The sequence below is a fragment of the Lathamus discolor genome, chromosome 3, assembly GCF_037157495.1.
Source record: "Lathamus discolor isolate bLatDis1 chromosome 3, bLatDis1.hap1, whole genome shotgun sequence".
Classification (NCBI taxonomy): Eukaryota; Metazoa; Chordata; class Aves; order Psittaciformes; family Psittacidae; genus Lathamus; species Lathamus discolor.
In genome coordinates, this window is record NC_088886.1 from 90,001,040 (window position 1) to 90,013,139 (window position 12,100).

Here is a 12,100-nt window from a genome sequence, read left to right on the forward strand (position 1 = left end):
TTCCAGGAAAGCACTTAACGTTACTTTTAGGATGCAGGCTTGAGCAGGAGAAGAAGTGTTCTTGGAGATGAGGTGTAAGGGTGGCATAGCCTTCACTGTGGTACCTGAGCATTCAAATAAAATTAACTCAGAACATTTTTAACCTTGTTAATTTTTAAGATTCTGTTGTTTACTTAAAATAATTGTTTTCTCTTTTTTTTTTTCTTTTTTTTTTTTTTTTTGAACCCATACAGTGTATCAAGAACATACATGTACATCTTTGGGAACAAAATGACAGCAAATCACTCAGCAGTTTACTAGTGATTCGATTGCCCAAACATGCAATGTAGGCACTGCAGTTAAAAAGCCATGCTTGCAAAATGGGATCTGCTTACCACACCCTTGAAAATTCCTGGTATTACAGATCACACTGTTGGACCATGAAGGGCAGATTGCGGTCCTTACTCTTAAATGGTACTGAGGTTGTTTCCAGACTACAGCAAAACCAGATCATGCTGGGTGATGAGGATTCAGACTTCACTAGTCATTTACATTGAAAGTCTGTCAGCTTTTGATGGCATAATAAGATTTAGATTCACAATAGTGTAGAATCACCAGTTTATAATCTGCTATGAATAACTTCATTTAGAAAAAGCAGTGAAATCCTAAATATTTTTTTACTATGTGTTTTTCACTTACGGTTTCATCCACCCTTCACAACTCATCAAAGATACAAGCCCCCTAACATGAATCAGCAGAGCAGGAATAACATCTGTTCATAATATACTGCAAATATCCAGCAGAGTATCTTTACGGAAGAAATGTATGAGAAATGACAGTTGAATACGTATCAAAAGAAGCTGTGAAATAGACACAAAATTCGTATGTAGCTAGGTCTTAGGCACCTCCAAAGCACAGGGCAATTGCTTGTTTTTCAAGTTTTCAAGTAAAGGTATATTTATAAAATTAAGTATGTTAGTGCCTCTGGAAGTGAAAGTCAGAGGTTGCCCATACTAACAATTTCCAGTTTATGTAACCAGTGTTTCAAAGTTTTAAATACTGCAATTTTACTAAAACTGGGGTGCATAGCTGACAGTATGGTTCTATGATGCACAATGTACTACTTGAGTAAGTCATGCCTTTGGGATTCTGTTCTTTCTGACATAAGGATTCTCTTCAGTTATTGTCGCCATTCACCCTTTGGTTACTTCAAAAACTGTGGTTAGAAAAAAGTACTTTACTGGTGATTTTCCTGCTAAATGTAATTGAACATTCTTCCTCTGAAGCATAGCAAATTTTTGGCCTATCTGCATTTTCTTAAACTAATTGAAGACTTTAAATGTGTACATGTCTAATGTAATCAATATTATACCATAGGACTGTCATGATCAATTAATAAAAAAAAACCCAACAGCTGCATAAATGAATTGAACTAGCAGAAAAAAACCTTTGTCTGTCATGAGAAAACTTTGGAACACAATTCTTTCCTCAAATTCAACTCTTAAGCCCTTCCATTTATTATTTTCTTGATGTTTTGCTGAGTTGTTCAATGTGCAACTTGACTAGTTTATAAATTTATAAAAAAATTATAGTAATAATTACCATGTTACAGTAAGATTTGAGGTTGAAGAACTGATACTGAAAATCCATGGCATTTAATTAACCATTTTTATCTTTTCATAAGAAATCACTAAGTATTTAAAAAGGTTATCTTTCCATTACAATGCTCCACTTGAAATTTATCATGCAATAGTCCATTCATTTGTGTTTGTTGTTGAGGTAACAGAGTGTATCAGAATAACAGAAATCAAAGTATTAAAAATGCAGTTGTAAATTCTTGATTTATTAGGGTAAGGTAAACACTAGTTCTGTCAGATGCTGCTTATCTTTCATCATTATGGAACTAAATATATTCTCAGAAGGAAAAAAAAGTATACAAATATTTCCCTAATAATACCTTTTCTTTAAAAAAGATAATAATAGATAAATGTTTGCTAATTCAGCAGTTATGTTTACAACATAAGAGTCTTTAAACTTGAGCTGTCAGCACATATTCAAGATCCCTGCTAACTTAAAAGGGAAGGATACCCTTGAGTATGACAGCGAGAACTGACTTCCTTCACCCCACTCTACTTCTCCCTCTCTCCTACTTCTTATCTCATTAAATAATAACTCTCATTTAGTGACATCAGTCATTTTGCATCAGCCTTTTTTATGGCTTGAAGAGAATGTTATGTGTGGAATAAGCATGAGTGGCATTTAAACTGAAATGTGTGAAATCTTCATAGATTTTGAAAATAAAAGTGGAAAACAAGTCATGAGTTGGTATTAACATTAGCTGAGAAATGAAAACAGATGCAGTAATTTGCAATTGCACAACAGTCTGGCCTATTTTGCCATCACTGAGCTGCAAGTATTTACAAATGTAAACTAGTGCACTGACAAACCTTGAAACTGGTACACTGTACCCAGTGGGTTTAGTTAGTGAGTGCAAGGAGGGTGAAGCTTAGAAGCGTCATACAGCTGTGATCCTCTTCTCATTTTACTGTGAGGTTCTGCTGTCTTTAAATGACATTAAGTCACTTGGATGTCTTACAGAAAAAAAAAAAAATTATCCTAATAGCAGGTAAAAACGAACAGAAAAGTAAAATGCATAACCACTAATAGGAAATATTAAGAGTTACTGGACTTTCTCTGATTTATTTCTGCTAAAGATCTGGCTAAAGGGAATGATCTACTTTTTGGCTGCTCAAACTGAACACTTGAGTGGATGATAGTTTCGAAGATGTCATCTGAAGATGATACACAATTAGTATGAATAATTTTAAAATATTCTGTTCCTGTAACAGATCATGAAATGCCTCATCTAATGGACTGAGGAACTTAGAGCCAAGCTATTCCCAAAACCAGCAAGCCTGTACATTTCCATCACTGGGTATCACAAAATTTGTCATTTAAAATTTAAGTTGTGACTGAATAATAGCTCCCAAAGAATGATCTAACTTTGGCTGAGATTTGCTTAAGAGTTAGGCTACACCTCCAAACATGGCACTGCAGGGGGGGAGGGGTGAAGCTGTTCGCTGGCATGGGAAGAATTGAATGTGCAGCCAAATATTGCCACAATGAAAGAGTATTTTTTCATTGCACCTGCTTTCCTTAAACCTTGGCTAAGTTCTGGCCGTATTAATAACAATCTGCTTGTCAATTCTGATGTATTGTAAAAGTAAAGCTTTTGTAAATTTGGAGATGTTGCTTGCTTTGGGATTTCTTAGTCCCTGTCAATGGCTCACTTATCCTATATCAAATTGACACAAGTAATTTAGGATTCTTTAACTGAATTTAGCAAATAGTCCCCCCCATTTTGTTGTTCTAATTATTCGTTTGATGGTTTTATTACAGCTGTACATCTGGATTTTCATTTTTAGAGATTACTGATTTAAAAGTTTTCTCCAGCCTACCTCATGTAAAACTGTGTTTTTGATGTAAACCCATATTATGGTAATGTGTGTAGCACTGCACATAGCATTTGCCGACTTTTGATTCAACCTACTTTGAGGGTTGTATATACGCTGGCTGGCAATCTCATTCTCTTTAAATATTCCTGATAGGAGTTTATTGCTTTTTGGTAGCTGGAGAGTGGTATAGCACACATTCAACTCTTATACTTATTTCCATCTCCATTTTAGTTACAGACCTTATTGCTATAATTAAAAACTATACAATTTGTGTTTATTATTCTATATGCCTTGAGTGTGTTCTATTCTTTCGCTTCTAGAGCACTCCCCAAGGTAACACAAAATAATAACATGCCATATGGCAAATAGAGTCAGCTGTACACCACACAGCATCTTTTATCATGCAGCTTTTACAAAATGTCATTCCCAAGTTTGTAACTGATGAATATGGCATGTCCTAGAGAAACTCTATCTGTGTTATTCTGCTGCTTCCATTAGAAGCATCCTTGCTGATATTCTGAGCCTTTTTTTAACATAAATGCAGCAGCCGTCATTTTGCAAGAATCACCAACCTACAAAGGAACAGGCAGAATGTCTCAATGTGCTAAGCTTACCAAACTTCAGAAAGTTAGCATAAACACAATATTGCATTATCATGACTTGTGCAACATATAATTGATATAATGTAACAGCAATAATGAGTTTCATGTAGTCTGCAAGGCTTGACTGGGGGTTGTTGGTTGTTTGTTTTTAATGTCTGTATTGCTCCTGGGGATTCATAGAATGTGTTATTTCAGTAGTGGATTTCCACAGGTTTGGAGTCAGTCATCTGAACTATGCTGAGTGGAAGCATTAGATGCTGTTCCGTGAAAGTTAAAAATAAGCATAACATAGCCATTTTGTAGATGGGTTCTACAAACATTTACCTACAAAGCTAAATTCTAATAGGAATTTTCATTTGTATATGTACAAAATGGATGTGATAACCTGATTACATAGGAATGTGAAACCCTGCGTTTCTTACCAGTTGACATGTGTTGGTATACGAGCATCTCGCGTTAGCTTTAGTTTTATGAGTGGAAGGAGAGGCAAGTATTAAGCAAACAGACAGGCAAATGATGGATATGCAATGTCTAAGTAAGAGTATTTCTTTCCATCTTATGCTTGTGGCAAAAATATAATTCAATCTATTCTTGAAGTAAGTCTACCTAAGAAATTAAGAAAATGTTTCTGTTGTGAGCAATTGCATCATGTAACTTACAGTTAGCTTAGCTTCTCAGCTTGTTTTAGGCTGTAGGAAACATAGAGTCTGCACTGCATTTAATGCTCTCACTATGTCACTACAAGCCGTATAGCAACTTTTCACCAAGGGAGCAGAGGAGAGGGGCAAAGGATGAATTGTTGCTCGCTGTTCTTCCAGATTTGCTCTTTACTAAATATATTTTTACTCTTCTCTACCCAGGCTTAGAAAACAGAAGTGTGCCGAAGCTCCAAATGACCTTTCCACCTGTCACCAATCTAAGAAAGAAGAGGTAGGTCATAACGCATGATACTTTTCTGCAGTGCGTGTGTAATGCCCCAAGAGATCAGCACCAGGCTACGATAATGTCAGATTTGAGAACTTAGAACTGATTTGTTGAGAAAGAACAGTAAACCATATCGTACAACTCTCTTTTGCTCCTTTGGAAAAGTATTGCTTGTTTGGTTTTCTGTGGGAAATGGTACAATCTCTTATTTAAACAAAATGAAATACAGAAAGTAGATTTCATTCAAAGATATGTCAAATACCAGTGTAGTAAATATTTGTCGTCGTGAGACAGGTTAGTTTTACCCTATTGATGATGTGTTGTTGCAATAGTAATCCTGATCAGTACGAGAGGAACCGCAGGTTCAGACCCCTGGTGCGTGCGCTTGGCTGAGGAGCCACTGGCGCGAGGCTACCATCTGCGGGCTTATGACTGAATGCCTCTAAGTCAGAATCCTGCCTAGACGTTTGATGTTGTGCTGTTTGCGTCATTGGTCGCTTGTGATTGACCCAGGAGATGACCGTCTTGTTCAGAATGCATGGGTAAAGCCCTTCCTGAATCTTCGTTAGCAAAGACAAGCCTTCCTCACAGGAGAAGGAAAACTCCTAACTTCAAACCCGGGCAGGTGGAGCTCGTCTGGCCTTGTAAGGCCTTCCATCTAAGAGGACAGTCTTACAAAACCTGCGACCTGAGGACTTTGCTGTCACCGTCCTAGCTAGCGAGGCCGTGGCAGATAAAGCTCAGGGGTGAAGGGTGGGGCCAGTTCCATGCGTGCTGTGCCTCACCTGAAAAATCCACTGCGCAGGCTGGAAGGGTTTCCTCTCACTCGTCTGTAGCGACAGGCAGGGGTCAAAAAGGCAGGTGCCAAGGTGCATCAGAAGCTGCAGATCCAGCCTTGCATGCGGGCGGATCAGGTCATTGGTTGCTCGAGATAGCCCCAGGAGATGACAGTCCTGGTAGGAAACTTCCTGATTGCCTAAGCAGCCTTTTTTTCCAACCAGATTTGCCTATCCCACATGCCCTTGGTCATGGTGCTTGTAGTATGCATGGGTAAAGCCCTTCCCAAATCTTCGCTCGGGAAGCCAAGCCATCAATGAAATATTTGCACTGAGGGTAATGGCAATTTTGCTCAGAAAGGAGATTTACTGTGTGAGTAGGTGGGAGTAGGGTAGGTGTGTGCACATACATATGTTCATAGACACATAAAGCCGTAATTTTCAGAAATAGTAGGAGGGGCAAAATAAGCATAAGCTATTCTATGTGATTCTTTACACATCTCACACTTTACACAGAATCACCTGAATTCCTTACCTGATATTTTAGAAACTTTTTGTCCTTAATTTTTCTTTCTTGCTTATCTGCATCATCTCTACTGCCGTGCTCCACTGTTTTCTTGCCTCCTTGTCACATACGAAACCAGTGCGGACTGTATATTGATAAACCTGCATTGACAAATACCTGAGAGTTACAGATCAGTAAACGAAAAATATTTGTTTTTATTACTCTTCTTTTTGTCTTCAATGAAAACAGAGAGAGAGCAACAGGAGACCTGGGGTCAAGCTCTGACGTAATAAGTTTGCAGCCTTATTTTTATATAACTAACCACTTAAATCCATGTGCATAATCCATTCATGTAATTATTTTTTTTCTGAAAAGAATGTGCCAATACAAACACTTAGAAATAATGTGTCTTAAAACACAAAACGCGGGCTTATGAGAAACAGAAACTTCTAGTGTTTGACACGTTGTCCTTTAGAAACCCAAGCAAAACCTTCAGAGTGACCAGCCATTTTTAGAAGTGCCACAAACTAGTTGCAGCATTTATCTGTTTTCTTTTAGAGCTGATCTTGAAGTTTGTAACAAGGTACCTATCAGAGACACTGTGGCGTTCAGTGGTTTTCACAGAATTCTGATCAGGCTTGCAAGAAATATCCCTATACTGTAAATGGCAGTTTTCTGAACTGCAATCTAAAGGAGGTTTGTCTGTTTCCTTTTCTTTTTTGTCACTTTTTGGTGGGTTGTTCGGTTGTTGGTTTTTTGTTTGTTTTGTTTGCTGTTGTTGTTTTTAAATCCAGAACCTATTTACTGGCTTTTCCCCAACTCTTAACAGTCCCTCCTCCATCTCTTCTGCCTCTTTTTCCCCCCTTCACTTTTGACCAATCATGTCTTTAGGCATGAGTTTGTAAATAAAAACTACATCGTCCTCTTGTATGAACTTAGCTATTCCCAACATTCTCATTTCTAAGCCTCTGACTTCCTTAATTAAGTCCATTATAGTTATAAATGCCTGTATGGGGAATTTGATCATGATTATTTGAAACGACAGTTTTGTCATACAAGCAGGTATGAAAACCAATCAGAATGTGGGAATGTATAATGGTACTAATGAGTTTTAACTGAACTCAACTGTAGACTCTTGGGACATATTTTCTAAAATTAAAGCCACTATCTTTAAAATGATTTCTACATTCCTGGGGAATTTATTTGCTTGAGAAAGACAACAGCCCTATTTGTTAGCCCTTTGTAGTAGGATTTTTGTCAGAATGAAGACAAAAAGTATCGAAATACTTAAAATGGCTTCTTTTAAATGATGAAAATGGTTCTACCCTTTAATGCATGGAGATCTTGCGTGTTCAGTCTCAAGAACTGCACAAGCCTCTGCAGAAGCCTGCCTGCCACCGAGCCTGGACTGGCAGCCTTCAGTGGCTCAGACACACAAATACAGTATGGTGGACAGAGCCTTGAATCCAAGAAGAACTTAGGCTAAAACCAGCAGAATTTGGACCCATGTTTCTCTTTGTCTCACTGGCAAAAAGTTTTACATATAATAAGCACAGTAATTAAAATTATGACAAGTAACAGTTAGGGTGTGCATCATTTATCGCAGATTTCTGTGACTGGTCACGTCTTTATACACTTTAACACGTAGTACGTGTTTCCTTAAAGCATACCACATTTTATGAGTGTGTCCAGCTTTTCACAGGGAGGATATTAAACGAAGAGCATTCTGTTTGCTTGGATATTCATGCCATACACCAAACACCATGTTTTCTGTGATTAGCTAGCAAGAACCATCTGTCATGTGCCCACCCCCACATTGCTGAGGAAGGCAGAGACTGAAGGTGAGAAGTATATTTACTTTTGTCAACAAAACCAGCTGTTGCCATTACCTTTAGCTGTAAGGCAAACATGCTGGAAAAGGTGACTACCTATTGTGATTCTAGTGCACTGGGACCAACTATGATTGTGGATGACAAGCAGACATCTTAAAATCCAGAGGAAAACTGCTTTACGGCTTATGTCAGGAGGGCATGTACAAACACAGCTCCAGCTGGGAGCTGGAACCAAGAAGCAGAAATTTCAGGCTAGAAAAGTATCAGGATGAGTTCAAGTAAGGATCCCCCCCCATTCTCCCGCCTTCCTTTTGGTAGAAAATTATACTGGAAAAGAGAACTATTTTTCTCTAATGATAACACAAGATTCTGAAATTAAGCACAGCAGGTAGAAACATCCGGCACAGATGTAAAAAAAATACTGCATATTCATATGCTGAAATGTTTTCCAGTGCTGACAGCTAACTATTCCAAGTGGAAAAGGTACATGCTCTGGTGTTGTTCATTCTCTGCCAATTTCCCTTCTTACATCTCTGGCACTGTATTTTGGGGGCTGTGTACTCTAATCTCTGTTATTCTTACCAACATCCATCAGACTAAGAAAGATATTTACAGAGTGAAATCATTTTGACTTTGAATAGGATTGCAGCAAATAGGTATACTTTCCAAATTTTTGAGAAAGGGAAATGGGGCATTTCTTCACTAAAAAGACTTTATTCCCTGGCTACCTTCTTTCATATCATACAAGAAGAGCACTGTGCTATGGTGTGAATGTACCTAGAGCATTTTTCAGAGGCAAAAATATAAACATTGGCAGCAAAGGGCACTTCATGCAAATGCATTTCCTGAGTGATGGCTCTTCCTCCCTGATGAGTCTGGCAAGACATAATAGTTTGGGAAAGTAAGTGGAGTGCCCTGCCCTTCAGCTCTTTTCCCCAGAGCATGTACGTCCCCTTGAAAAAAGGATTATGACAAAATAAAACGTTCATTTGGGTGGAGCTTCTTTCAAAATACATTCAGTATATCACTGTAGAAAATAGTAGAGATAAAACAGAGCTGTAAAGACACACTTTTAGGAAGAGAAAAGAGACTATCATGCCTAACTCTATATTGCACTCATATTCCTTTTACAGCCCACCTGTCAGTCCTGTTATAATTGTCTAGAAAAGAATTTACAGTAAGTCTCTGCTTCAATCGGTTTCCATGGTAACTTGGTTCTGTTTTAAAACCTTTACATAAAAATGGCTTGGTTAAAATAATAATGAGCTGGAGTGATTGTCCACACCTGAACTGCATCTTTCCCATTGCTCAAAAATAATCAGATGGGGTGTCACTCCATCTGTGCTAGTTCCTTTAGCTTCTACAAGACTGTCTCACTAACCAAGCCAGATCCGTTTCTTTACCATCTGTAAATCTCAGTTTTCAGAAACATGTAGCATTCCGGGTACTGATTAGTGTTTATACATTACATGCAGTGAAGCACAGTAAAGCATGTTAGGGTCTGAAGTCTTGAGTTCACTGGGGAAGGAACCCTTTGTGCTTACAGTACCTACAACAGTGCTGAAAGCTCCAAGGACCACAGCATCTTTTAAGAAATGAACCAGAGGAGGCAGACTGTCTCTCTTCTAGAAAATGCTTTTCACAAAGGTACGGAAAAAAATTTCCTTTGGGCCAGATCAAGGGGAAACAAAAGTTCACAAAAAAACCCCAAATAAAGGTTTTAATTCATTCTAAGAATTGTGTGATACTGACCCATCAGACTTCTCTCTTGCAACCATAATTTCCAATTCTCAGAATGAGAATTTTGACTCAGTTTTACTTGGTCTCTTAACTATTTTTCATAATTCTGATTACTTTATACTGTGTCAAATCTCATCTAGGAAAATTTTCTTTTTAATGTAACTTAAATACTTCAGTGATAACGCAAGTTTCAGTTACAGGGAAATCTTAAAAGAACTTCAAATGTGGATCTGATAGAGGTCTTCAGCAATTACACTGAAAATTTGCTGCATTTCACAGAAGGTGACAACTTCCCTTTGATAACCAAAAACTTGTATCTATTCTGTTCTAGATCTGTTCTTCTAAGTTGTATTGGATAGCTTAATATTTGTATAGGAAGCTTTTTGCTCCATAGGAAGGCACTGACAGAATTTATGGAAAATAATTTTACACTGCTGCATCTTCCAGGTAGGCACTGAAAAAGCTGCTGAATGTAGGTATACGCAACGAATTTGTCCAAAAAAGGCTTGGTAAAGACCTCATGTTTTGGCATGGCACAAAGCTGTATTATTTTCTTGTTAGGGCTAGTTGCCCAGCTGGTGATTTCCATTGTGTTTCAAAATCCAGGTAGCATATGATACTCTCCTTAGCAATACACAGAAGGGCACTGCTCAGGGATTTTTCACACCTTATTTCTGAATGGCACTACTTATGCAAGGCATATGCATGCTATATCCTTCATATGGGTTTACTTTTGAGTAGACTAAACTTTGATTGTCATCTACTGATTCATCCAGATAATATGATAACCTTGAAATTAATTTGCGATTTAAAAGAATCAGTATCCTTGTCCTATATCAAATAACAGGGGTGTACTAGACATTCTATTTAGGCCTAAATAATTCTTTTCATGACAATTTGAAAAAACAAGCTTTTAAATCTATTTTTTCCACCTCTTATTTTTAACTAGCAGTTTCAGTTACCCCTTATGTCCTAACACTGTCCTATATACATTAATTTCTGAGGGCAGGGCATTGTCAAATCAGGGTATCATAAATCTACTGAATTCCTCTCATCAGTCATGGCAATAACATCCTCACAGTACTCCTGCGTGTCACCAAAGTATGACCTTCTCTGACTGATCTGTGCAGACTATGCTTAATTGAACTGTGCTTTTCCAGTAGGCATTTTAACTATCATACAATGATTTTTTCTAAAGCTGACATCCAAACAACTGGTCTCCAGTTTCCAGATGAAACAATAAATTATATCTGATGCTTTTCTGATTGAAAAAAGTAGGTATTCTTAATCCTTTAAACCTCTTTTAGCTCAATTAAACAATTACATATGCTTACACTTTTGATTTTTTTCCTCCTTTCATGATCCTTTGTATAAAAAGGGGACCTGGTTCTGTGCCTCTTTTACGATCGTAGCACTATTGATTTCATCCTGATGCTAATCTGTGCCCCAGAAATACTCTAGTTTGATGTGAAAACTAATCATATTCATTGGCTGCTTGAGCTGGGAAATTTCTTGTTAGTCATGAGCATTAATACAGTTCTTATTGTATTTAATTAATCTGCTAATTACTGTGTAGTGTATATTTTCTTTTTGCTCTGTATATTGTTTACGTGAACAGCATACAGCTGCAAAAGTCTCTTAAATGTATAATTTGATATTTCTCTTAAGAGGGTCTTACTCATCATAACTCATTATGATGGCATACTTTTAAAAACATCCTTACTTAATTTTTATGTCTTTTATTATCTTATGTTAATTATTGCCAAATATTTGAGAAATACCAGTGTCTATTACTAATTTAGTTGCTTGCTGGTAGGAATTCCAATTAGTTAATCTCTGTGCCTTAAATGCACTCTAAAGAAAGTAACATTCATTTGTATAGGTGGCGTGCTCATCTTTGTGAGGTACAGGTGTTTTCTATCAGAATTTTCCTGCCCTACCTTTTCCCTCCCAAATCCTCCTGAAAATCTCTAATGTTACCTTCAATATGTATACAGTTCTCTTTCTAGCATCATTTTTATACTGCTAAGCTGCCCAGTCCTTTAATCTCCACATCCAGAAGCTTCAACAGCCAAGTAACTTCTTTATGTTTGATTTTCATTAGCAAGAACTCCAGTTAGTAGATCAAAAGCCCTCTGAATTACTACCCAAACTTAATTGTTTTGATGAAGGAATTTAATAGGCAGGCATAAAAATGTGGATTTTCTTAACTTATATTTTTTTTAGCAATTTTGTTTCAGTAGTAGAATAATAATGAGACTTTTTGTTCAATTGTGATCAGATTTTT

General features: G+C 37.3%; 1 protein-coding gene across 19 annotated transcripts in view; it reads right to left on the minus strand.

The window, feature by feature from the left end:
* Positions 1–12,100, minus strand: part of B3GALT1 (beta-1,3-galactosyltransferase 1) — a 204,269-nt gene that overhangs the window by 104,569 nt on the left and 87,600 nt on the right. For 18 of the 19 annotated variants that reach the window (XM_065670498.1, XM_065670490.1, XM_065670483.1 and 15 more), the window contains one exon: positions 6,272–6,402. The exons of the other annotated variant lie outside the window; for it this stretch is intronic. The gene's annotated coding sequence lies outside the window, so the exon portion shown is untranslated. The remainder of the gene's footprint in view (positions 1–6,271; positions 6,403–12,100) is intronic. 19 annotated transcript variants of the gene reach the window in all.